This window comes from Oenanthe melanoleuca, chromosome 3, assembly GCF_029582105.1.
Source record: "Oenanthe melanoleuca isolate GR-GAL-2019-014 chromosome 3, OMel1.0, whole genome shotgun sequence".
In the NCBI taxonomy this organism is placed as follows: domain Eukaryota; kingdom Metazoa; phylum Chordata; class Aves; order Passeriformes; family Muscicapidae; genus Oenanthe; species Oenanthe melanoleuca.
Window position 1 is genome coordinate 17,418,301 of NC_079336.1, and position 23,473 is coordinate 17,441,773.

The 23,473-nt window shown below is 38.9% G+C and overlaps 1 protein-coding gene and 1 pseudogene across 1 annotated transcript in view; one reads left to right on the plus strand and one right to left on the minus strand.

Moving 5' to 3' along the window:
• The window catches only part of LOC130250534 (uncharacterized), a 98,233-nt pseudogene extending 96,545 nt beyond the window's left edge, over nucleotides 1-1,688 (minus strand).
• The window catches only part of MYT1L (myelin transcription factor 1 like), a 223,116-nt gene that overhangs the window by 28,421 nt on the left and 171,222 nt on the right, over nucleotides 1-23,473 (plus strand). The gene's annotated exons all lie outside the window — the stretch shown is intronic.

Here is a 23,473-nt window from a genome sequence, read left to right on the forward strand (position 1 = left end):
CTACATGTTCATGTCTTCTCTGGTCCTAAATCCTGCCATTTGATCTACAGTACGGATTTCAGATAAGCAGCTTCAGTGACATACTGGCTGTAACACATCAGAGGATATTCCCAGGGTTCCTTCTCACTGCACTGTTTGCCTCTGGACCTGGACCACTTGGTACAAAGCCTAATGGGTCTTCATAACTGGACAGGTTATGGGAACAGGTTGATAATGGTTCCAGAATCCAAGCATGTTAGTTGCCTTTTACTGCTTTCTTCCCAGACTTTTTCCTCTCTTCTGTTACACACAGATTAATGAAAGAAGACAAATGAAGAGAAGGGGGAATCACCAGCTGGGCTTTTTTGCAGTTCATTGTTCAAGTTACTTGCAATTAAAAAAAAAAAAAAATAGGCTTGTGAAGTAAGGCTGTCTGGTTAGACTGCTATGAAGGAAACTGAAGGACCTTTCTTCATGCTGTTAACTTAATATACTACCCTCAGGAACTTAGGATACTAGAGTTATTGACTGCAAATTCCTTTACTCTGTGCATAAGCAGTGTGCTTAGAGTCTAATATTCTCATGAAAAAAATGGTGAAGTTTTTTAGTTTATGCAGTGGTGATCAAAATACTGTTGGTGTACAGGAGGAATACAAATAGAAAAGATTTAATGACTCATATTGGAAGATAAAGATGGTATAGAATAAATAAATCACTACATTTAACATTAGCCAAACATAGAGGTAGGCTTTTCTGGTTCCCCACGTCATTTGTAAAATTTCGTTTTGACTTTACAAAACAACCCAATTAGGAGTTATGGATGGCCAGATTAATGTGTAAACCACTCTAGCAACCACTCTTGGACATTGTCCTCTTACCAATTAATGTGTGTGAATAAAGCATTTAGAGGACAAAAAAAGCCTGTATTTTTTTTTTAAGTAAATCAAAATATCTCCATCATACTTTTATCCTGCAATTTTTGGAAATATTTAAAAATGATAGTTACTATCACTTGACATGACATTTTTCATTCTCACATTAAGCTATAGTCCATTTTGCCTGTTAACATCCCGTAGTCCCACTCCAGAAACGTGCACTAGAAGAGTGTAAGCCATGTGTAGGATTCACATGCCAAATGGAGGGCAGGGAGTGTTGCTGTGGGATGCTCACCTCTGCCCTGATGCTGCTTGTGTCCAACAGCCTGCCCATGAGGCTGTTGTACCATGGGGGTGCTGGGACCCAGGTGGTGCCCTCAAAAGCTGTGCCCTCCTAATCTGGCTGTGGGCAGGGCTGGGGAGAGGCAGAGGCTGCCGGCAGTGGAAACAGCTGCAAAGCAGCCAAAGCAGTGACATTCATGTCGTGTTGCTGAGCATTTGCTGCCTGGAGCTGAACAACTCTTGTGCCCATTCCTTCTTTCCTTCCTGCACAGACTGTGTACCAGATTTGCTCCTTGCCTGTGCTTCCTTTTTCCTCCCTTGCCTGGTCCTCCTGTCATTTCTTTCAGTGTCCCATCTTGCTATCCTTTTTCCCATTTAGTTCATCTAAAGCCACCCCTAAATGGACCCAGATGGCAATGGCACTTATTCTGCCTGTGTGCTCACCCCCTTGGCTGCCTTGTGTCTGCTCTCCCTCTCCAGACTCTCAGCTTTCCTGGCAAATGCCATCTGATGCTCTCCACTTGTGTAGTGCTTGCACAATAATGCCGCCATCGTGACTGCTCCGCTGATCCGTGCTAATTAATAACACAATTAAGGGTGTATTGTTTTCAAAATTTCTATTAATTTAGTGTGAACCTATTTCAACGTTATGGAATATACTCTTTTCTTTGAAGTGAATGTGGAGATACATTTTAATTTATTGCTGTTGTCCACTATTTTTGATAATGTACCACTCACAGTCTCCATTTCCATCTCCCCTCTGAATGAGTGCACCTGTTACTTCCACAGTCTAGTAGGAATATTAGGCTTCTCATAATATATTGCCCTTTCTGAGGCTGTACATTTTTTCTTCAGAATGTTTTTCTGTACTTTTCATTAGACAAGAATGGCAAAATTAAGCATAGTGTTCAATATGTAGTGTACATCAATTAACATTGCATATTTGCAGCCTATTTTTAACGTTCAATAATCTGTTTAAATTTTTCTTCGCTTTACTGTGCAGAGGGCAGAAATTTCTCTGAGAATGTATCACTCACATGATTTCAATTTAAGCTGGGTCAGGATGAATACTTGAGCCAATAGAATTGGTAGAACACACCTGGTACGGAAAAGGAGCACAAGAAACAGGAGAATTCCAAAAAGCACTAAATACTGAGCAGATTCTTGCCTGCAAGTGGGAGTACACAAGCAGATTGGCTTTAGAAAGCAGGGAAATACTGTAAGATATTCATCTACAAAATACATAGAGAAGCATCTCTATTTCTGAAGAAAGGGTATATTGGGACACATGCTGAGGGGAAAAAAAAAAAAAAAAAAAGAATCAAAAGAAACCAGAAAAGACAGGTGTGTTTGGCCTACTAAGCTTTGTCTTTACTAGAATGTTTAACGTTATGTTCACAGCTTCTGCGATTCCCATTGTCACAACAATGCCTCTTCCAGGAAGGCTGGTCATCCCTGTGGCTGTCTGGGCACTGTACCAGGGGTGACAGTGCTGCAGCCAGCAAGCAGCCTCTTGTCCTCTTTGCTCCTGCAAAGAGACTGCAGACTCTAGACTGACCTTCATAATGCTGTAAAGCTGCCACTGTCAACATGGTTGTCACAATAGCCTTTAAAACATGTAACCAAGAATCTAAATGGAAGAGCAAAAAGGAATGAATTGCAGGGGAAATGCTAGACTGAATGTTTTTCTGGTCTGAAGCTTATATAAAATGTATTCACTGCCTAGCTTTTCCCCTCTTGTTTATTCATCATAATTATTAGAAGAAAGGTCTATATGAGACGGAATAAATTTATATCTGAAAAATATTTCTTTATGCACCAAGTACTTTCTTTATTCATGTGCCAAACCTTCCCTTTTCCCCTGAATTCCATCTCCCAGTGCTTGTAAGGCATTTTTTCCAACATATGTATCTTATTTTTCCTGAACTCCTTATTTTTTCAGACGTTTTTAGTGGCTTAATACCTATTTATTTAGTTTTATACCTATGAACAAATGAATATTGTTGTGATTCTCATGTGATTTGCTTTCTCTTGGTTTCAATTGAATGCATTTGTCATTCCTCCTCTAACCTGTGCACGGTGATATCTTTTGAGCAGGTATTTTTTTCACTGAATATATGGCATATGCTTAAGACTTATAGAAATTCATGGCATTATATATGCTTAGAGCCAGTTGGATTCTCATCTCTAACTAAATTCATAGCTGTTGCAAGGAGAGTAGAAATATAATAAATAAGACTAGTAATGGTAGTATTCTTTCTTTTTCCTTTTCATGAAATACAGCCATGAAATATGGCAAAGTGTCACAGAACTCTGTCTTCTGAGCTAAATGGCTTCTGATTCACAAGAGCAGGTCTTTGTACTGTTGCAGCAGTGAGAACATGCCTAACACATACTGATTTTTGTTCTAATGGTGTATTATTCTGTGTTATTTATTCAGCATTAGCTGAGTGTGATTGTCAGGAAGCAGTGTTTTGTTTACAACCTAAACATTGGAGCAAGGCTCATCCCTAGTGAAGAGGGAGTTCAGGGAGCCCCTTCTGGATGCACATAAATCCATGGGGCCTGGTATGATGCACACATGAGTGCACAAGTTGCTGGTTGAGGTAATTTTGGAGCCACTCTTGATGTCAGGGTCACAGTGACTGAGAGGTTCCTGGAGAGTGGAAGGAAGCCAGTATCACCCCTGTCTTCAGGAAGGACAAGAGGAAGATCCAGGGAACTGCAGTTCCTTCAATTTAAAATTTCTTGGCTGGTTTCTTTTTGTTATTTGCTGCTCTAGCACCTGAGTGCAAAATAATAAGATTCACTACTTTTAGTTTACAAACACAGATTTTTCTAAACACTGAGTGTTATGTGGAACTGGTTATGCTGAAAAGAGTGTTTCTCTTGCTGTTGGTAGGAGTGTCTGATCCTGTTATTTCTGCCAGTTGGGCTGTGTGGTGCCAGGCTTGGAAGCAGAGGTGAAGAACACAGATGGCATCACCTGCTCCATGTCTGGCTGGAATGACCTGACTGCCATGACACAGTGGCAGAGACAGAGACAGCTGCAGAGTCTTCTGGCAAGGTTCAGCTGCCTTAACCTCCCTGTTCTGCCTCATTCTGCTCTAGTCCTGACATACCTAGAGGATGATAACCTACTGTTGCCATCAGCTGCTTCGTATGCTTGCATGGTGGTAATTAGTGCAGCTAAATTTTTAAATTAAATTTTTAAATTAAATTATTCCAGCTTGGCAGATAACCAGTCTTGACAATGTGAGGCCATATGATCAAATTCTAGGGATTTTTGTTTGCTCAGAAAACCAGAAATTATTTAGCTTAAAAAACAAAGAAACAAAAAAACCCCCAAAAAATTCCCCCCCCCAAAAAAAAAAACCAAAAAAACAAAACAAAACAAAAAACCCACAAAAAACACCCCACCAAAAACAACAACAACAAAAAAATTCTCAGAAAAACTCCCACTGAATCAAACTTTTAGAAGAATGATCTTAACACTGTTATTTTCCAGTCTTTGTGTGTTTGGATTTTTAAACTTAGTGGAAACTTAGCTTTTCCATTCTGGTCATGTTGAAAACAAACCCACTTCTTAAGAAAGTAGCAAGATAATCCAACAATCACCATTCTTAAGAAACTGTAAGTGTAGTTTTTCTTTTCATATTCTTGTTGAACCTTACTGTAGTGTATTAAGAGTGTAAGCATACCACTGTTGTCCCTATTACTTTTTTTACAATTCCTCTTCAAGCAGTGAGTTTCATCTATGATAATGTTTAATTTTGTGATAAATTATGACATATGGAGAAAGCCTTGAAATGTCATAGCAAGGCCAACACAAAATCACAAATTGCTTGCCTCTTCTACTAGAAACCTCCTTACTTGTTCCAGAGAAAGATGTGACCTTATTCAACTTCAAACACTTTTTTCTTGAGATAAGAGAGTTTTACCTTGTTTAAATTACCATGTTCTTTCATCATTATGCTATTCAATTTTTTTCAGAGTTTTTTTATGTTGGTCATACTACTTACCAGAGTAAAACAACAGCACAAAATTACAAAAGCAGATCAGTTCCAGAGTGTTTCTACTCCTGTTTGTTGAAGCACTTCACAAACTTCAAAGAGAATTCGAGTGCTATGTGTATGTATATATAAATCTCAGAGGGTGGGTGAAATAATTTAGTCTGAATTGGTGGATTTTAGATCTTAAGTCGGTTATTACGTTTTTCTGTTTCCATCTTTCCGTCCTTTCCTCTCCTGATTTCCTTTTTTTTTTATTTATCTGGTATTAATGGTTAAAAAGAAGCAAAGACTGAATATTACTCTTCAGTGAAGGACTGTCAAGTGTACCTGGGAAACAGAGAGCTGAAGAAATAGGTTAAATGGGTGGGAGCTCCTTCAGCCTTTAAGTATCTCCTGTGTTTGGGAGAAGCACCATGGGCATGGGCAATATGGGATGGTCCTGAGGGTCTGTGGAGTACTCTGTGAAGCCATGCTGTGTTCATGTGGATTGGGGTGGGGAGAGCCAAGGCAGGTGGAGAGAGGAAGTAATTACCCCCTGAGATTTGATGTCTGTCTGTCTGTCTGTCTATCTCTGTATATATTTATCTATCTATATATCTATATGTATATCTCTCTATATATATATATATCAGCAAAGAGAAGCTGATAAGGCAGCAGAATTTCTTTATGTTTGACAGCCAAATAATTTAGTTGCTTTAATTTATGTAAGAAGTCGTAACTGTGAGCAGTTGTGTCAATGTGCCTGTGAGGGAGAGTGGGTTGTTTTGGCATGGGATTCTGTATGAGGAATAAAGTATGTAATTCTCAGCTCTGTTATGTTTATTTGGGCCATTGTAAACTTGCTGTATCATGTCAGAAGCAAGGCTTCTGTGTCTGAAAAGGAGCCAGGTCATTCAAACAATGTGAATGGAAAGCCAGAGAAACCACTGAAGCATAAAAATGTACAAATGTACAAATTAGGATGAGAGCATCACAGATACATACCAAATGTATTGAGAAGAAAGTCTTAGGCAGTCTAAAGGAACAACATGTAACATGTGCATGTAAACCGAGAGAGAGATCCCTTACAGAGAAGATGGGATATTTTTAAAGACCAATAAATGAAAATACATGTCATGCTAACAGCAATTCTTGTTCCACTATATCTCTTCAATTTTTATTTTGTCTTGATATTACAGAAAGGTTGTTTTTTTTTTTTAATATATTGATTTTTATTTTTATCTTTCTTATTTTAAAGTGTAATTTTGCTAGTCAAAGGAGCTACCCTTATGGGTTTAGGGCCATAGGGTGGTATAATAGCATGGGGAAATTGTGCCTTGTGTCAACAGTTGGTTTTTTTTTCAGAGAGGAAAAATCAAAGATACTTAAAAGTTAGGGTTCAGTGTAAGGCTGCCTACTGTGCATCCTGGGGCTGTGAGGTGTTTGCTTTCTGATGTAACTGTGGGAATACCAGACATGGAGGTACTGCTTTCTCTTACATGATCTGAGCAGATTACATGACAGGCTACAGATAAATCAAGGAGGCTGTTGTGTGTACATACATGAGCAGAATGCAATACTGGGTTGTACCGTGCTGCTAATGACTGAACCTAGTCAATATGAATGAAATTGTTAGTAAAAAAGTTTAAAAAATAAGAGACAAAAAATCAGAATACAGCAGATGCTGTTATTAGTGGACAAAAGTAAAATAGGTCTAACCCCATTTAAGTTATTTTTAAAATAAGGTGATTGCCACATTTTCTGTATGCCTCCTCAATCCCCAAAATACACCCCCAATAGGTATGGTGGTTCTCTGATTTCTACATATTTGCTATAAATCTTTGGCTTCCATGAAGTGAGTCAGTGATGTCAGAAGCAAATTGGTTTCAATGTCTATGTCTCTACAAATTAAATAAAAAGCACCCTGGCTCCCTGTCTGGCCCTGAGGGCAAGCGGCAGGGCATGGCTAACATCCATATGGCTGAATTTCCTACTTCACTGAAACGTGTCAGCCTTGCCTGTATTGCATACTGGGAACCATCCCAGGCCTGCCTTGTCCTCCAAAGTGTTCCCAGGTGTTGCCTGGAAGAGTGCTAGTTCCCCTGACTCAAAACTGTGCCAAGCTGTGTACCAGCAATTAAATTCTGTGCATGTTTTCATGCCATAGTGCCCAGGTCCTGTTTAGTTCAGTGGTGATGTCTGCAGTTGAAGCTGCTGGCACAATTAAACTGGTAAGAGCTGTAGCTGTTAAACTGTTGGGGTACCAATTAGTTGTGTTGCAATAAGTACTATACTTCAAACACTAATGTTCAACTATGACATTTCTCCATTCTCTATTAGAAAAATAAACATTCAATGACAGTTTTATATCTTTATTTTTGTCATTTCTTTACTACTGATGGCCCATTCTCTTTCATAGAATTGCAACTACTGTTTATAGCCAGTATTTTCTATGGATGTATGAAGAAAGTTTAACCAGTTTCTCTAGATTAAAAAAAATGGCTGCTCCTTATAATTTTTTTAGTCTTCCCTTGCTTCCAGGAGAGTCATCTCTGGGCTTACATTGCAAACATTCATAAGAAGAACTTTTCAACTCCTTTCATCCTTGAGACAGTTGGCAGCTCTAGCTAAGTAGAAGCTTTCCACTTCAGAAGTCCATTGAATGAAATAAAGCTGTAATTACCAAATGATTCAATACATTTTTCATCGGGAAGAAAGACAAGGACTATGGAACCCTATGGTTCAGAAGAAAATTTTCCAGCATGAATATTCAATATCTTTACTTTGCCTCCATGAGTGCATATATTTTAGTGTTGCAAGGCATACTTATCTTCAGTTCTACACCACTGCAACAATCACATGTAGAGAACTTGCAGGTACAAGATTAAATCAGAGTCTATGGGACACGTGTTACTTGCAAACTTTTTGCAGGAAAACATAGGTATGTGCAATGAAGAACTTGGATAGTTTTGTCCTGATTTTTCTCCTGGAAGCTGGATGGAAATGACATTGGAATGTACTGAGATAGAGGCAACGATTATTACTTGATTATTACATCTTCTTTTTTTAAAAATCTTAAGCTAATTACGTAGCAAGCTAATTATTTATTCTGCTTCTACACTCACTGAGATGAGAACAAATTTATTTGTCTGCTGATGCCAGTGACATGTGTATTTGTGTGTCATGTATCACAGTCACAGCCATGTCAAATTCAAGGGTTATCTGCCACTGGTGGTAAGAAGGAGGCTTTATACAGCAAGTAGGGCTTTTGCAAGCTACCAGGAAAATTGTACATGTAATTTTAGATTTTGAGAGAAGCAAAGACAATGTCCTTACAAAATTATTTGTGGAAATCTATTGCCACTAATAGAAAGCCTATGGGAAAACTTAAAAAGTGGGAGACTGAAACTATATAGATATGGAGTGTGAAAATCTAGTGTCAATACTTTTTTCATGACATGGTTTTTAAAAATTCAGCTTTGAAAATGAAGTTGATATTAATTTGTCTGTAAAAGGGTCATCCTTGTAGGATCTTAACTTGACTTGTATGGAATTAAATCTCTGACTGGTTAAGAGGAAAAAGATTAATTTTTGCACCTAAATAATAAATAAAAATCTTTAGGACCTTCTCTTCCCGTTGGATATCTATCCTGAGCATGCTCTGTAGAAATTAGTGACATTAGTGGTTCATAACTGACAATCTACTTAGAACAATGCTTTAAAATCTGCCACATTAGTTTTAGGCTTGCAATTCTTAAAATAGGTTTCCGAAGTTACGTGTTCTCAGATCAAGCCCTTGCCTTTTATAGGACAGAAGGAGTTTTCCTGAACACTGAAAGATTTAAGAAGGACTCTTAATCAATGACACATTACTTCTTCTGATAGTGGAAACTCATCCCTGAACACTTTTGCACAGGAATAGGAAAGAGTGGATAATTTTGTTAAAACACCTTTTTAATGACAATAGATGTATTTCAATAAACTCTGTTTTAGTTCTAAATGTATTTCTGCTAATGTTTGCTTACTATTACCTCCAAAATGGATTTATGCTGTTCTTTGTCTCCTTGAGGAGGTTAAAATTTAAATGAAAGCAGTTACACTATTTATGTTTAGGTTTGATTTAAAAATATGTTGGTCATTTGAATGATTCCTTCAAGAAATTAGGGACTTCTCCTGGAAACTGCATTCATTGCTTGAGGTGAGAGTAGACTCATATTTTAAATAGAATATAATAACTTGGTTTGATTTTTTTTTTTTTTACCTCACTTCTGGGTTCCTAGCTTTACTGTGGTCTTCAGCCAGAATATGTCCTTTAAGTTTTTAATTGCATCACCAAAAGGTAGTAAAATATTGAAAGCAAAGGGAAAGTATTCTTTGGAACTTCAGATTATCTGTCAGTTAAGTTTTTTACAGTTTCTCATTTTCATGAACCATGCAGAATGTGCATGTCCATTATAATTTTATTTCCCAAGATTTGATCCTAACTTGTGCCAGGCCTGTGACATGGTTACTGAATGATCTGATCTGGAGGGAGTGAAGGAAACAAACACTTTTAATATTGCTAGTTTCCAAGATGATGGGGAGATAAAGAATTCTTGTAGCACTCCCTTTTACATACACTGGTCTTTCATCTCATAAAAAATGTCTGGTTGCGTGACTATTCATGGAAATACTTTTAAAATATCTTCTTTATCATATTTGATGGCAGAAGATGAGTGGGAAAGAGAAAGGCCACAAAATCCTACTTTTAAATAAGAAATGCAGGTAGAAATAATTGAGTGAAGTATTGGTAAACCCTCTTTTTTTAGTCTTTTTTCCCTGTACATTTTTATTCTTTGCCTTTCTTTATTTTTAATTTTTTCTAAATTTTAGTTGCTTGATAGCCATTACCCTCTCTTGCTCTCCTAGCAGCAGCTTACAGTAAGAACATACAAGATTATATAAGATTTCCATGGATTTAGCCAGGAATACACCTGCATGAACAGCTGGAGAACTCAACAGCAAACAATTATCATGGTCATTCTAAAATTCTCTAAAATCCAACTTGAAGTCAGATGGAGAGAATTTATTCCCATAGAAAAAGTATTTTTCCCAGGCTCTTCATAAATTTTGGCCTATTTTTTTAAAGATCCTGATAGCTGCAACTGTCATCATCTTTGATTGATTTACAAAACCCCAGCAATTGCAGCTGGTAGCTTTTGAACTCTTCACTTACTTTTTAGATGGGAGCTAAGCTCTCTTGAAAATCTGGCATCAAGATTATAACAAGATTTTATTCAAAAAAAAATGCAAGTTGCAATTGTGTAAGGTTCTCTAGTTTCTGACTTCAAGGGTTATTTGATAGTGTTTGAGACTGACATCTGTATTGGAGAAGAGAAAGCTGGGAATGGCCTTATATGAGGAGAAATTTCTGCTGAATAAATCAAAACTAAGCTTTTCCAGTCACAAGAACAACATTTCCCCAAAGAGGCTTTTCTTTTAAACAGGACATCACTTCACTACTCCCCCACACCACAAGAAACGTTTGAAATGTTTCCAAAAAAAGCAGGTGTATGCTAAAGGCTTCATACCATCAGCTTTTAGCATGTAAACTGTGTTCTCTCAATGAGACTAATCACATGATACTGAGCATAATAGTGATACTGGGACACACTTGGGCTGGCAAAACTGAATAGAAATCAGACCAGTCACTTGGCTGGGAACTGTTCCAATTTTATTTTGGATGAAAATCAATTTTCTCTGAACCATTCCCCTCTGTTCTCTATCTCCTCCAATCCTCTTCCTTCTGGAAAAAAAAAAAAAAAAAAAGGAAACCAAAAACAACATAATAATAATTGAATTGCTTATTTAATTATGTTTTTAGGCAAATCCAAAAGAGATTGATTGTCACCTAAATTTTCTTCTATTTCATTTGGACTACCTCAGTGGTGGTATTTTTAATAGAAATACTCTTCATCTCCATGCAGGAGACTGATCTCTGTCATCTGTTTTTACAAATGAAACTAACTTAGTAGACTTCAGGACTTCTGATGTTATCTGAAAACTAAGATATTTTGCTCTGTGTGAAGTCAAGGATGCTATACTGATGGCTTATGTCTAGGGGTTGGCCATATTGTTGTAAGCCCTAAAGGTCCTGTCTCATCTGCTGCTGCCAACTTTATCCTTCCACAGAGATTGCTGCATCAGTGTGTTATGGTATGCATGTAATTGGAAGCATTCAGCAATCTAGCATGATGAAAGCTCCAATAATAATAATAATAATAATAATAATAATAATAATAATAATAATAATAATAATTTTATTATTCTTATTATTATTAATATTATTATTAATATTATTATTAATAATATTATTAATATTAATAATATTGTTATTATTATTGTTGTTGTTGTTTAGCATATTAATCCAATATTAAAATATAGGAGGTTGCAATTTCAAAATGCAATATGGCCAAGAGACTTATAAAACCCATTTCCAGTCCATATCATTCATTAATGGGTTTTTTATATTTGGACCTAACAGATTGCCTTAACAATGCTGGTGCATGTACCAAGTATGAAAAAGTCACTTATGATGTATAAAGCCTAGTGAGTTTGGAAAAGAGGTGTCACTACCTTCTCACCTCCTGCCCCAAATCCTCCAGCTTTGACATTTTCTACTGTCTTGAAAATAGTTCAAGTGTAAGAGCACATCAAAGATGGAAAGGCTGAAAACCCAAATCTACAATAAAGTCTGCAGTAGGAAGCAGGTGCAAATGTACCTGTTTATGTGACCAAGCTGTGGGCAGCAAGGAAGGAAAGAGTAAAACACTATTCTTGAGAAACCTGGAGGTGTTCTTCATGGCCATAATGCTGGTAACAGAGCTTATGATGTAGAAAATAGTTATCCATCCTCATGTCTTCTGATTTCTGTCTGTAGCAATTTGTCATTGGCAGATCCTCAACAGGGAGTAAACAAATTCAGCTGTCAACAAATACACATTCTGATAGCCAGTGTCTTCAAGAGCTTTTGACCATTTTGAATTATCAAAGTAGCTTTGCTTTATGAGCTGCTGAAAACCTGTTTGAATAAGGTTAGTCCTTGATGGAGAGTACTGCTAAGCTCTTGTACACATCTAAAGGGCTCCCACATCCCTGGCAGCCCCTCCTGGCCTCTCCTCAGGCCCCCCTCTGCCCTGCTAATGGGCCCAGCACTGTGGAACCTGATCCACAGGCAGTGTAGTACCTTGCCTCTATGGTGGGTGCTATGGGACATGCTCTAGACCTTATCTCAAGAGTTTTCCACAACTCCAAGCCCTGCAGGTCACTGCAGCCAGCCTCCAGACTGGGGGGTCATAGCCCTGCACCTGCAGCAACCTCTGAACCCTGAACCCTTCAGAGGTGGCTAACAGGTATATGGGGTCATTTTAGTCTTTTAGATGTTTTGTTTTTTAGGTTAGATGTCCCTTACCTTTTCTGCCTATGTCTTAGCAGCTCTTGATTCATGATGCTAACTTTAATCTGGGTCATCCATTCAATCCTGGCTTCCAGAACTCTGTCAGCACTGTGTCAAAGAATTGACTGTATCAGGAATAGCATCCAACACATTCTTAAATAAATAAGAAAATATAAACGGAAAACAGACATCATCCAGAAGCACTACTATAAGGATGGTGGCTGTACATACTGACTTACAAAAATAATTTGCTGATTTGTGTTTAAGTCACCAGACAGGTCTGAGTCTACTGAGTTGAGGATGAATGGCAGATACCAAAAAGGTGCAAAACCTCAAGAATAACCTTTCTCTTTTGGGGCACACTTCCATGCCTTAGAACATTGTTGTATTGGAGTTCCCATTCTAGGATCACATTTGGGATGGACAGCTTTACTGTTGGCATACTTCAGCCTATCATCCACATGCAATAGCAGTGGACATTTTGCACTGTTCTGTTCAGGATGTTTTGTGCCAATCCAGATGTGTAGGTAAGCCTGAATGTTGTTTAGTACATCACAGAGAGTGGTATGCCTGACTGGGATTGATTACCCTTACCTAATTGCTGTAGGAGGCATAAAACCCTAACATACAGACTGCAGTAATTGCTAACTTCTCACTTCATGAAGGAGGGGAGAGCTGTCTTCCTTGTGTATTGTTGGGTTCACAGAGGCCTAAAACCAGTCTTATTTATCATTGGGTAAAGCAGTGCATCCCAAACTGAAGAAACAAACAGCAGAAAGACCCAAACTGGCCTGAAGCTGCCACGAGCATGAGGCAAGGCAGAAGACTTGTCTGAGAATGAGCAAGTACTAATAGAAAGAATGTGACTGGCACAACATTCCAGTGAGAAAGTCTTGCTGAGCAATCATCCCAGCACAGGGATAAAGCTTCCCTACCACAACTGATCTGAACCTTTTATTTACCAGGTGTGAGGAATGCTATCCAGAGGGTGTGCTAAGGTTGATGTACAAGGAAGTACCAAAAGGCATGTTGTACTGGTTTTGGCTGGGATGGGATTAATTTTCTTCATAGCAGCTTGCATGGAGCTGTGTTTTGGATTTGTGACCACAACAGTGCTGTTAACACATCAGTATTTTAGCTATAGCTCAGCAGTGCTTGCACAGCATCATGGCATTTTGTGTTTTTCATGCTGCTTCACCAGCAAGTAAGATGGGAGTGCACAAGTAGTTGGGAGGGGACACAGCCAGGGCGGCTGATCAAAGGGTATCCCCCACCATATGGTGTCATGCTCAGCAGTGAAAGTTGGGAGGGAAGTTTGCCAGGGCTGCTGTTGCTTTGGGAACTGGCTGGTCATCAGTCAGCTGGTGGTGAGCAGTTGGGTTTCTTCGCATCACCTGTTTTTCTTGGGTTTGTTTTTATTTGCTTCATTTTCATTTATTTATTTATTACACTGTCTTTATCTCAACCTAAAAGCTCTCTAACTTTTGGCCTTCCAATTCTCTCTGCCAGCCCTGTGGGAGAAGTGAGCAAGTTTATCTGCCTACCAGGGTTAACCCACAGCAGATAGACAAACAGTCTAGTCTATACAGCATTGTATATTTAAACATCAAGAGATAAATACAGAAGTTTCTAAAACATGTTTCTATATGAACTCTGCTTAAGAGGAAAACCTACTCTCTAAGCAGACAGCTAATGCTTACATATGTGACTGCAAACACTGTGCACTTAAAATACTGGGAGCTAAGGGTTACTGTAGCCATGTATATTAATCAATGCTGCCAGACTGTTAATTTTCCTTTTTTTTTTTTTTTTTTTTTTTTTTTTTTTGAGCAGTATAACTTTATCGTTGTAGATATGTGAATTTCACCTTCCTTTATACCTTTTCCCTTTTCCTGTCATGGAAAGAGGAGATAATAATCCCCATCTGATAAGAACGATTTTTGTGCAATAGTTGCATGTTTTTTGACGGAGTAAAATAAGAATAGGTAGTAAAATAAGAATAGGTAGTAAAATAGAAATACAAGTATAATCACTTATAATTTGGTTGTGTGTTCTCATTTGAATCCTTTAGGACCATCATTACTTGTATTCTTCAGAACAAGTTTAAAGATTTCAGAATTTTAATTTCAGTTCATTACAAATAAAATCCAAATGTTTGCTTTCAGTATTTACCTACATACTCTGAAAACTCTTTTAAACTCTGAAGTGCTCCTATATAGGAAGGAAAAAGAAATTTCACAGATTTTTCAATTTAGAGACTTCTTTGAGCAACAGCTGAAGGAAGTCTAGTAAAGTCATCCAGCATGTTCCTGAAGCTGCCAGGCTTGGAAAAGAAGGCTGAAGTTACTGTTCAACTGACCTTGGGCTGCAGCCAGTCTGATACAGTTTTGAATAGCTTTGAGGCTGTTTTAAATGATGTCTGAGACCAAGTTATGCTCTCATGTCAGAGAGACATGAATAACTTCCTGCTTTCTCAGCTGAATATTGAGGAATTTTATCAAAGGTAAGAGGAAAAGAAAGTATAATTACTACTTCACAAAAAATTGAGAATATGTATTCAACTCTGATGTACAGTATAAACACATTCATCCCTAACTGATATTGGCATCCCATTGTGCCACATGGACACAGAGCTGAAAAATGCTACCTGCACAAATATATTGCTATATGGAGAGACAAGATGGGAGGAAAATCAGGATAAAGTGTCATTATTCCCTTGCTAATAACAGGTGAAGAGTCCTGTGTTATTCTGAAAGTTTCCATACAGCCCGAGATTGGCACTTGGAGGTTCCAGGTCTACCTTCTGCTCTCACCCCCACACAGCTCTGACTTTGCTGGGGGACAATGAGTGGGGGCTCCAACTTCCCCTGCTGTCATTCTTCCTTGGCATCTCATGTGTGCCCTGTCACTTAACAGGCAGAGCAATTTTGAACTGATATAAAACATGGTCCAGAAAAGAGTAAGGTCTTCTATGTCTTACTTTATATTGTATGTACTTCCAGTGCACACTTTAGCTTGGTGACCACTGTTGAGCAGTAAAAGGAATTTGTGCATTTGTTGTTGAATATGGTTAACTTTTCCTGGAGCGTGAAGTTGTTAAATGAAGATCAAGCTGTTAAGAGAGGTACTATGTATTTTCATGTCTAAAATCAAACCATGGGTAGCAGAAACTAAATTTTGTCTTCCAAAAGTGCTTACAAAGGTAACTCTCAACTATTAAACAGGTGTGACTGAAGCAAGGCTGACTGAATTTTGCAGAGCTTCCAGCAGTCCCCAGTAAGCAGATTCTATCGTATTCAGCTCAGTTCAAATAGGCATAATTTACATTTCAGTAGCGCTAGCTGTTTCAAAGCTGATCAGTGTTCATTAGAAAAATGTGCCATGCTGTGGAGATCATGACAGTCTACTGTGAGAGACATGTCCCTGTAAGGTAGAAGGAGACAAGTTGAATCTAGTTGAACAGCCTTGTCAGAAGTTGGAGTGATATGGAGTAGGAGCCTAATGGTCTCAGGCAGGGATAATGTGAATATCATTTAAGTATCTGTGTAATTTTCTATGAATTTCACTCATTGCTCCATGATAGATGAACTCTTAGCCTTTTCTGTGTCCCTGAGTGTACCAAATGTGTTGAGGCAGTCATATTCTCTCTGCCCTCATTTTATATAAACCTATTTTGCATTAAACTAATACATTAATCTATTTCACATCACGATTACTGAAGAAACAGCATGTTAATCACAAGCTAGGCAAGGGCTGCAGAGGGTAGTTGCCTGTTTGGCACTGCCTGTTCTCAGTGTGCCAGCCCTCTGTTCCAGTTAAGCGTAACAGCCCAATGTCATCCATACATCTAAGTAATCAAGGGACACTTCCAAACCCACCAGAGCCATCTTGTGGCATTTTGAATAAAAATTGGGCTTACAGATGGAGCTGAGATGTTCTACTGCTCTCCAAAACATAGAATCACAGAACTACAGAACAAGCTGGGTGGGAAGAGACTCACAACGATTATCAAGTCCCTGCAGGGCACCATCCTGAAGAGTCACACCATGTGCCCAAGAGCACTGTCTAAATGCTTCTTGAGCTCTGTCAGGCTTGGTGCTGTGACCACTCCCTGGGGAGCCTGTTCCAGTGCCCAACCACCCTCTGGGTGAAGAACCTTTTCCTGATATCCAACCTCAACCTCCCCTGACACAACTTCAGGCCATTCCCTCAGGTCCTTCACTGTCACCACAGAGCAGAGATCAGTGCCTGCTGCTCCTCTTCCCCTCACAAGAAGCTGTAACTGCAGTGAGGTCTCCCCTCAGTCTCCTCCAGGCTGAACAGACCAAGTGACCTCAGCTGCTCCTCATACCTCTTCACCTCAAGGCTATTCACCATCTTTGTTGCCATCTTTTGGACATTCTCTAATAGTTTTTATCTTTCTTACCTTGTGGTGCCCAAAACTGTACATAGTATTCAAGGTGAGGCCACCCCAGTGCAGAGCAGAGCAGGACAGTCCCTCCCTTTCATGACTGGTGATGTGTTCGTGATGTCCCCCAGGACAGGACTGGTTCTCCTGGGTGCCAGGGTACTGCTGGCTCATGTTCATTTTCTGTCAACAGGACCCCAGGGTCCTTTCCATGGCACTGCTTTCTAGAATCTCCTTCTCTGGTCTGTCTGTGCAGTCAGGGTTTCATTCTGCCAGTGCAAAATCCATCACTTTCCCTTGTTGAAATCCATACATTTGGTGATTGCCCAGTCCTCCAGATTGTTGAGGTCCTTCCTGCCCTTAAGGGAGTCAGCAGCTCCTCCCAGTTTTGTATCATCTGTGAATTTGCTCAGTGCTTCATCCAGTCTCACGTCCAAGTTGTTTATGAAGATGTTGAAGAGCACAGGGCTGAGAATGGAGCCCTGTAGAACCCCACTAGTGACACGTCCCCAGTGTGATGTCACCCTAGTCACTGTAACTCTTTGTGCCTGACCCATGAGGCAGTAGCTCACCCCTTGCATGATGAATGCTGGACATTTTATCCAGGCCAATATTATGACAGTATTTAAAGCTTTACTGAAATCCCAAAAGATTACATCAGTTGGCTTCCCTTCATCAACTACATTGATTATTTTGTCATGAAAGGAAATTAGGTTTGATAAGCAAGACTTTCCTCTCAGGAAGGTGAACTGGCTGTGACCCCTGTCTTTCAGGTGTTTTCAATACCTCCCAGAATAATCATCCCCATAATTTTACCCAGCACTGAAATGAGACTGACAGGGCTGTAATTTTCAGGGTCTTCGTTCTTTCTCTTCTTGAAAACTGGGACAACATTTGCCAACTTCAAGTCAGCTGGGACCTCTTTGGATTCCCAAGGCCACTCAAAAGATCATCAAGAGAGGTTTAACAATGACATCAGCTAGCTCTCTGAAGTTATTGGATGAATATTATCTGGTCTCATGGATTTGTAGAGATCCAGCTGCAACAACAGATCCCATACCATTTCAGGGTCAATTGGGAGTTATTATTCTCATGGTCATGGTCTTACAGCTCAGGGCACTGAGACCCCTGTGTCTGTGATCTGTGCTAAAGACAGAGGCAAAGAATGTGTTTAACACCTCTGCCTTGTTCATGTCCCTGTTTGTGAGGTGTCCATCCATATCCTGTACTGAAATGATGTTATTCTTACACTGCTTATTGCCATCAATATGTTTGAAAAACAGTCTTTCTTGTCCCCCACACTTCTGTCACCTTGAACCACCACTGAGCTTTGGCTCCTTACAGTGGCAAGCAGCAGCTCTGTATTCTTCCCATGTCACCTGATCTTGCTTCCACTGGCCATATATCTTCCTTTTCTGTTTTTCTTCCAAGAGAAGAATCCTGTTCAGCCAGGCTGGCCTTCTGCCTCATCTGCTTGATTTACGACATTTGGGAATTGCCTGCTCCAGTGCCCTTCGGAGGTGGTATTTAAAAAGTAACCAACACTGATGGATCCCAGCACCTGCAAAAGCATTTTCCCAGGGGACTTTAGTCACTAGTTCCTTGAGCAGCCTGAAATCTGCTTTCCTCTTGTCCAGAGTTGAGGATTTGCTGGCACATTTCCTTCTATCAACAGAGATTTTTAAACTCAGTTGCTTCATGGTTGCTGTGGCCAAGATGGCCACCAGTCGCCACTTTGCTCATGACATCCTCTCTGTTGACAAGCAGCAGATCAAGGATGGCATCTTTCCCATTTGGCTTCCTTAAGGCCTGTTCCATAAAGTCATCATCCCGTTTTTTTTTTCAGGAATCTTCTGGCCCATGTTGTACCAGCTGTGTGATACTTCCTGTTGATTTCTGGCCAGTCCCCCATAAGGACAAGAGCAGTTGACTTGGAAGCATCCCTTAGTTCCTCGAAGAATAATTCATCAGTGTCATCATCCTGGCTGGGAAGTGTCTGTAGGGACTCCCACCATGACATCCACATTATTTGTCTGCCCAAGGCTCTCAACGGTGCCATTGCTGACTTTGAGTTCCACACACTCTAACCCTTCTGTCACATACAGTGCAGCCCCTCTGCCTCTTCCACCTTGCCTGTTCCTCCTGAAGAGCCTGGGGCCATCCAACAGGACACTCCATCACAGGACTCATCCCACAGTTATGCCAATGATGTAAAATACCTGGGACTAGGCCAAAGCCTTCAGCTCCTCTTGTTTGTGCCTCATGCTGTGTGCATAATAGTAGAAACATTTCAGGTGTGTTACATTATAGCATTTTATGGCAGTTCATGATACCTTTTTAAATTTAATATTGAGACCATGCTTCTCAGTTTTTAAATGTTTTTTGGGACTGTTTTGTTTTTGATTTTTTTTCCCCTAGGAAACCAGACCAGGTCAGGGTTAAAATGGACATAGGTTGGGCCTGTTTTTTGGCTTAGGAAGCTTCTATGAAATGGTGGACAAGGCTCTAGGGGACCACATACACACTCATTTAATTTCTGTATTTGATGTCCTGTATGAAATCAGGAAATTGTGTTTTCTTTAACAATGATTAAGGTAAATTGAAGCTGAATTACTTTCTCAAATCAGTAGGGTATTCTTCAAGAAGTTAGGATGATTGCTGACATAATTTTGGAAGGACTTCTTGATGTTGCCTATGGAAATCTTTCTGAGTACACCTGGATTCATTGTCTAGGGCCTTAGTACCTGATACTCAAAACTCATGTGTCCAGGATAAAGGCTGGAAAACCCTTTTATTGCCATTTCTGAAAAGAATAGGTTTTATGTTGATGCAAGGTGACTAAAAAGCTTCTGAGTTTGGGTCCAAACAGCATTTTGCCAAGTTGTAGGCATAAAGTAGCAGAAACAAAAAGAGAATGGTACATTTGTTTGTTGGCTCTGTACAAACAGTAATTTTAGCTGTGGTAAGTAATCATTTGAACCAAAGGTTTGTCAGTAGCAAAAATACCCAGGTTCAAGTTTGAAGGCATGGGAATTGAACCAATTCCTTGCTATACTTAGAAGTTAACCTCTGCTGTTACATTAACAGGCTGCATCTTATCAGCAAAGTCTTCCTTCACAGTTCTCACTTGTCCCTACTGGTAACATGGTCCAACTGTATGCCAAAGTATTTATCTCCAAGAAAATTGTATTGCAACATGTCCACATTTGCTTGGATATGAGATAAAACCATGCATTTGTGACATAAGAGCTCGATCTAATGTCATATCAAGCCAGGATGATCTGCTGCATTGTAAATGCTTCATTTTCTGTGTTCTCTGGTTTAATAGAATGTACTCAGATTGAAGATTTTTTAGAATCATAGAATTATCAAATATATGTCAGTGGCATTTAGAGCAATGAGCTTTGAATGTTCTGTATTATATATATCTTCATTTGGTCAGTGATGTCTAGCAGTCTCCAAAAACTGAGAGGTGAAATGTTTGGTGTAGTAGGCTGTTGAATGCTTGGCTTCATATGCCCGCAGTAGTTTATGAAAGATTCTCTTCAACATTTTTAAAGCTACTACTACTTTTTTTTACTTGGAGGAACCATTTGTATGGAATATCAGTGGTTATAATGGGCAATGCTTAAAGCAGTGGCAATATAACTTAGAAGTTTTATGGTTCAGGGTTAGGTAAGAAAAAATGTTTTTATATGGTCTTTGTTTTATGTGTTCTGTGAATAGAGACTGGTGAATTGATTATTTACTACTTTACCTTTTGTACGGATATTTACACCCATTAAAAGGCTAAAAATCACATTTCTTTCAGTGTTCTAATTGTACAGATGCAGGTGTCCAGACCATTGTCTCTCATGCACATACATAAATGCTTGAAGAGTACCTCTTATTACTACATGACAAAGAAAAGCTGTGTTGTAGTGGCATCTCGAGTTCAATTAGAAAGCAAAAGCTTCTGCATGTAATTGTTAAAGATTTCTACATTTTTCTCATTTAGGGCACCGAGAACTACATGGGGATTAAAGCCTGCCTTTTAAATAGTTTGTAAACTGCTTGTTCTGTTCCTTAAATTGACTTCTAACACTATTAGCTTATGAAGAAATGGAGTTTGGTTTATTTGGATTGTTTTGGTTCTCAGTGAACATTTAAAACTTGGATAAGACTTCTATAGTAACTAAATTATATTTTATGCCATGTAAACAAAGTTTTAAAGCATCATACATTACATGTAGCTCTGGTGGTAGCAACCTAAAGCTAGTATCAGTAAATGAGGGGATGGGAAATCGTTGCCTTCTCTTTCCAGCGTGCAATCAGAGTAAGCGCCTCTATGATGGGCAATTACCTTAACTGCCTGCCTAAAGCAGCAGCGAGTTGCATGATCAGTCCAATGCACGACATTACACCCTCCCCACTACTTAATGAAGAAATTCAGTCTGCACTGATCACTATCATATAATTCCAGTGCACTGCTTTTAAATTTGTTAAGAAGCAAAAAAAGTACTAAGATAAACCAGTTGGAAAGCAATGGGGAAAATAACATTTCAATTATCACAGAACTGCCCAGGCTGGAAGGGACCTTCAGAAGATCATCTGGTCCAACCTTTTGTGGGAAGGGCAGCCTCAATGGGACTGTATAGTACCCTGCCAAATTGCATCTTGAAAACAGGTATCAAGAACTCAAATGTCAAATTCCTGTTGCCCATAGCACAGAATGATATGGTGATGGCTCAGAATCAGATTGTAAAAACTTTCTCTTTCTGCTGAAAAATGCCAGATATGTTCATTTATTTTCATTAATTTCATTTAGCACATTTGACTTGGCTCTAGTTAAAATAGGTAGAAAAAATAAAATGCCATACTTAAGCAATTTATACTACAAGATATCTCCTTCTGGTTGTGGTATTTCTAGCAAAATGAAATCATGAGCATTCCTAATCCTTTGTTTCAGTCTGTGCTGTTTAGTAATCTGTGGGGGAAGAAAGCCAAATAAACAGCTGGCGTGTTTTAGCGGTTCTACCGGCTTCTCTCTTGGACGTCTCTGTCGAATATGAGGGATTGCCTGGTGAATTTAAAGGCAGGGCTGAGTGCCACACATTCTCTTTTTCTTCTGTGACTCTGCTGTTACACTGAGCACAAAGGAGCTGTACAAGCAGTGTGGTGCTCCTTGGAAGGAGAGAGTGAACCCCTCCCAGGGCCACATACACACTGTGAGACTAAATCTGCACAATCCTTCACAGTTCTGCTTCTAGTGTAGGGCCTCTGCCTCTGGCCATGGTCACTGAAGTAAATACATGCTAACGTAAGAAAAGTAACATCCCATTTTATCTTAAAAGGGCAAAGGTATGGGAACTTGTTGTGGGATGATGAAATGAATATTAAAGGGATATTGGTCATGAAAAACAGGTGGTGGGGATGCAATATGAGATACTGCAGTGATGAAGTCTGTTTCACTTCTGAGAATGACTTTTCCAACAAGGAAAAATTTAGACTTAGTTAATATTCATGAATTAGTTTGTGTTGTAAGTGTAGTCAACAGAGGATTGGCAATGTGTAGCAATATGCAGACTCTTATTGATTATTTTAATTTTATCTTCCATAATTTCTATTTTAATGTTTCACTTTCAGTTTGTAGAAATTGAGAGGATCAATATTACTTTATTGCCTCAGTGTGGTTTTAAAAAACCTCACCAATTTTGAACTAATGAACACCAATCAATTGCACATGATTAATTTTCCTATCTCTATTCCTATTCTTATCTGAGAATATTTTATCTCCCTTTATTCCTATTCTTCTGTCACTATCTCAACTTGCTGCATTTTCATTTCATTTCACTTCACAAGTAGCTAGTACTGAGTTACACACTGATGTGAAATCAACTTTACCATTTGAGATGGGAAGTGCTACTCAGCATTTCTAATCATTTATATTTTTTAGTGAATACAAATTTGCAGAAATTGTTTAATTGAATTCAGTAAGAAGTCATTCAGTGGACACTTACAGGTTTGTATCATAGTTATCATGAGGAGGTTCCATGTCTCAATCTGGCATCTAATTGGTGCAGTAAAATCTGCACATTGAGCTATGAGGTTTAACAAAGCCTGAGTGTTACCTATGGAGTGCACAGCTCTGTTTGGCTTTGTGTCTGTTTTCATTTTTTATGGCAAACTATTTCACATAGCATTTCCTATTCTAGAAATTTGTTTTCATTTTAAAATCTTGGCTGTAATACAGTGCAAAATGCTGTGATCCCTGATCTCAGTTTTGTCTTCCTGTTCTTTATGTCATTAATGATCTCTTCACTTTAGATAACTGCATGTTTTTCTGTAATTTGTTCGGAGAGCAACATAATGAATTAAGTCTTATGTCCAGTGTAAATTTTCAATGTAAAATTTATGTTAAAAAATGTAAAATTTATGTAAATTTTCAGTTCAGGCCTCCTGTTTTCACTAATTTAAGTTACACTGTTAAATATGGGTGTTTCTGTATTTCTTTGTCAGATTC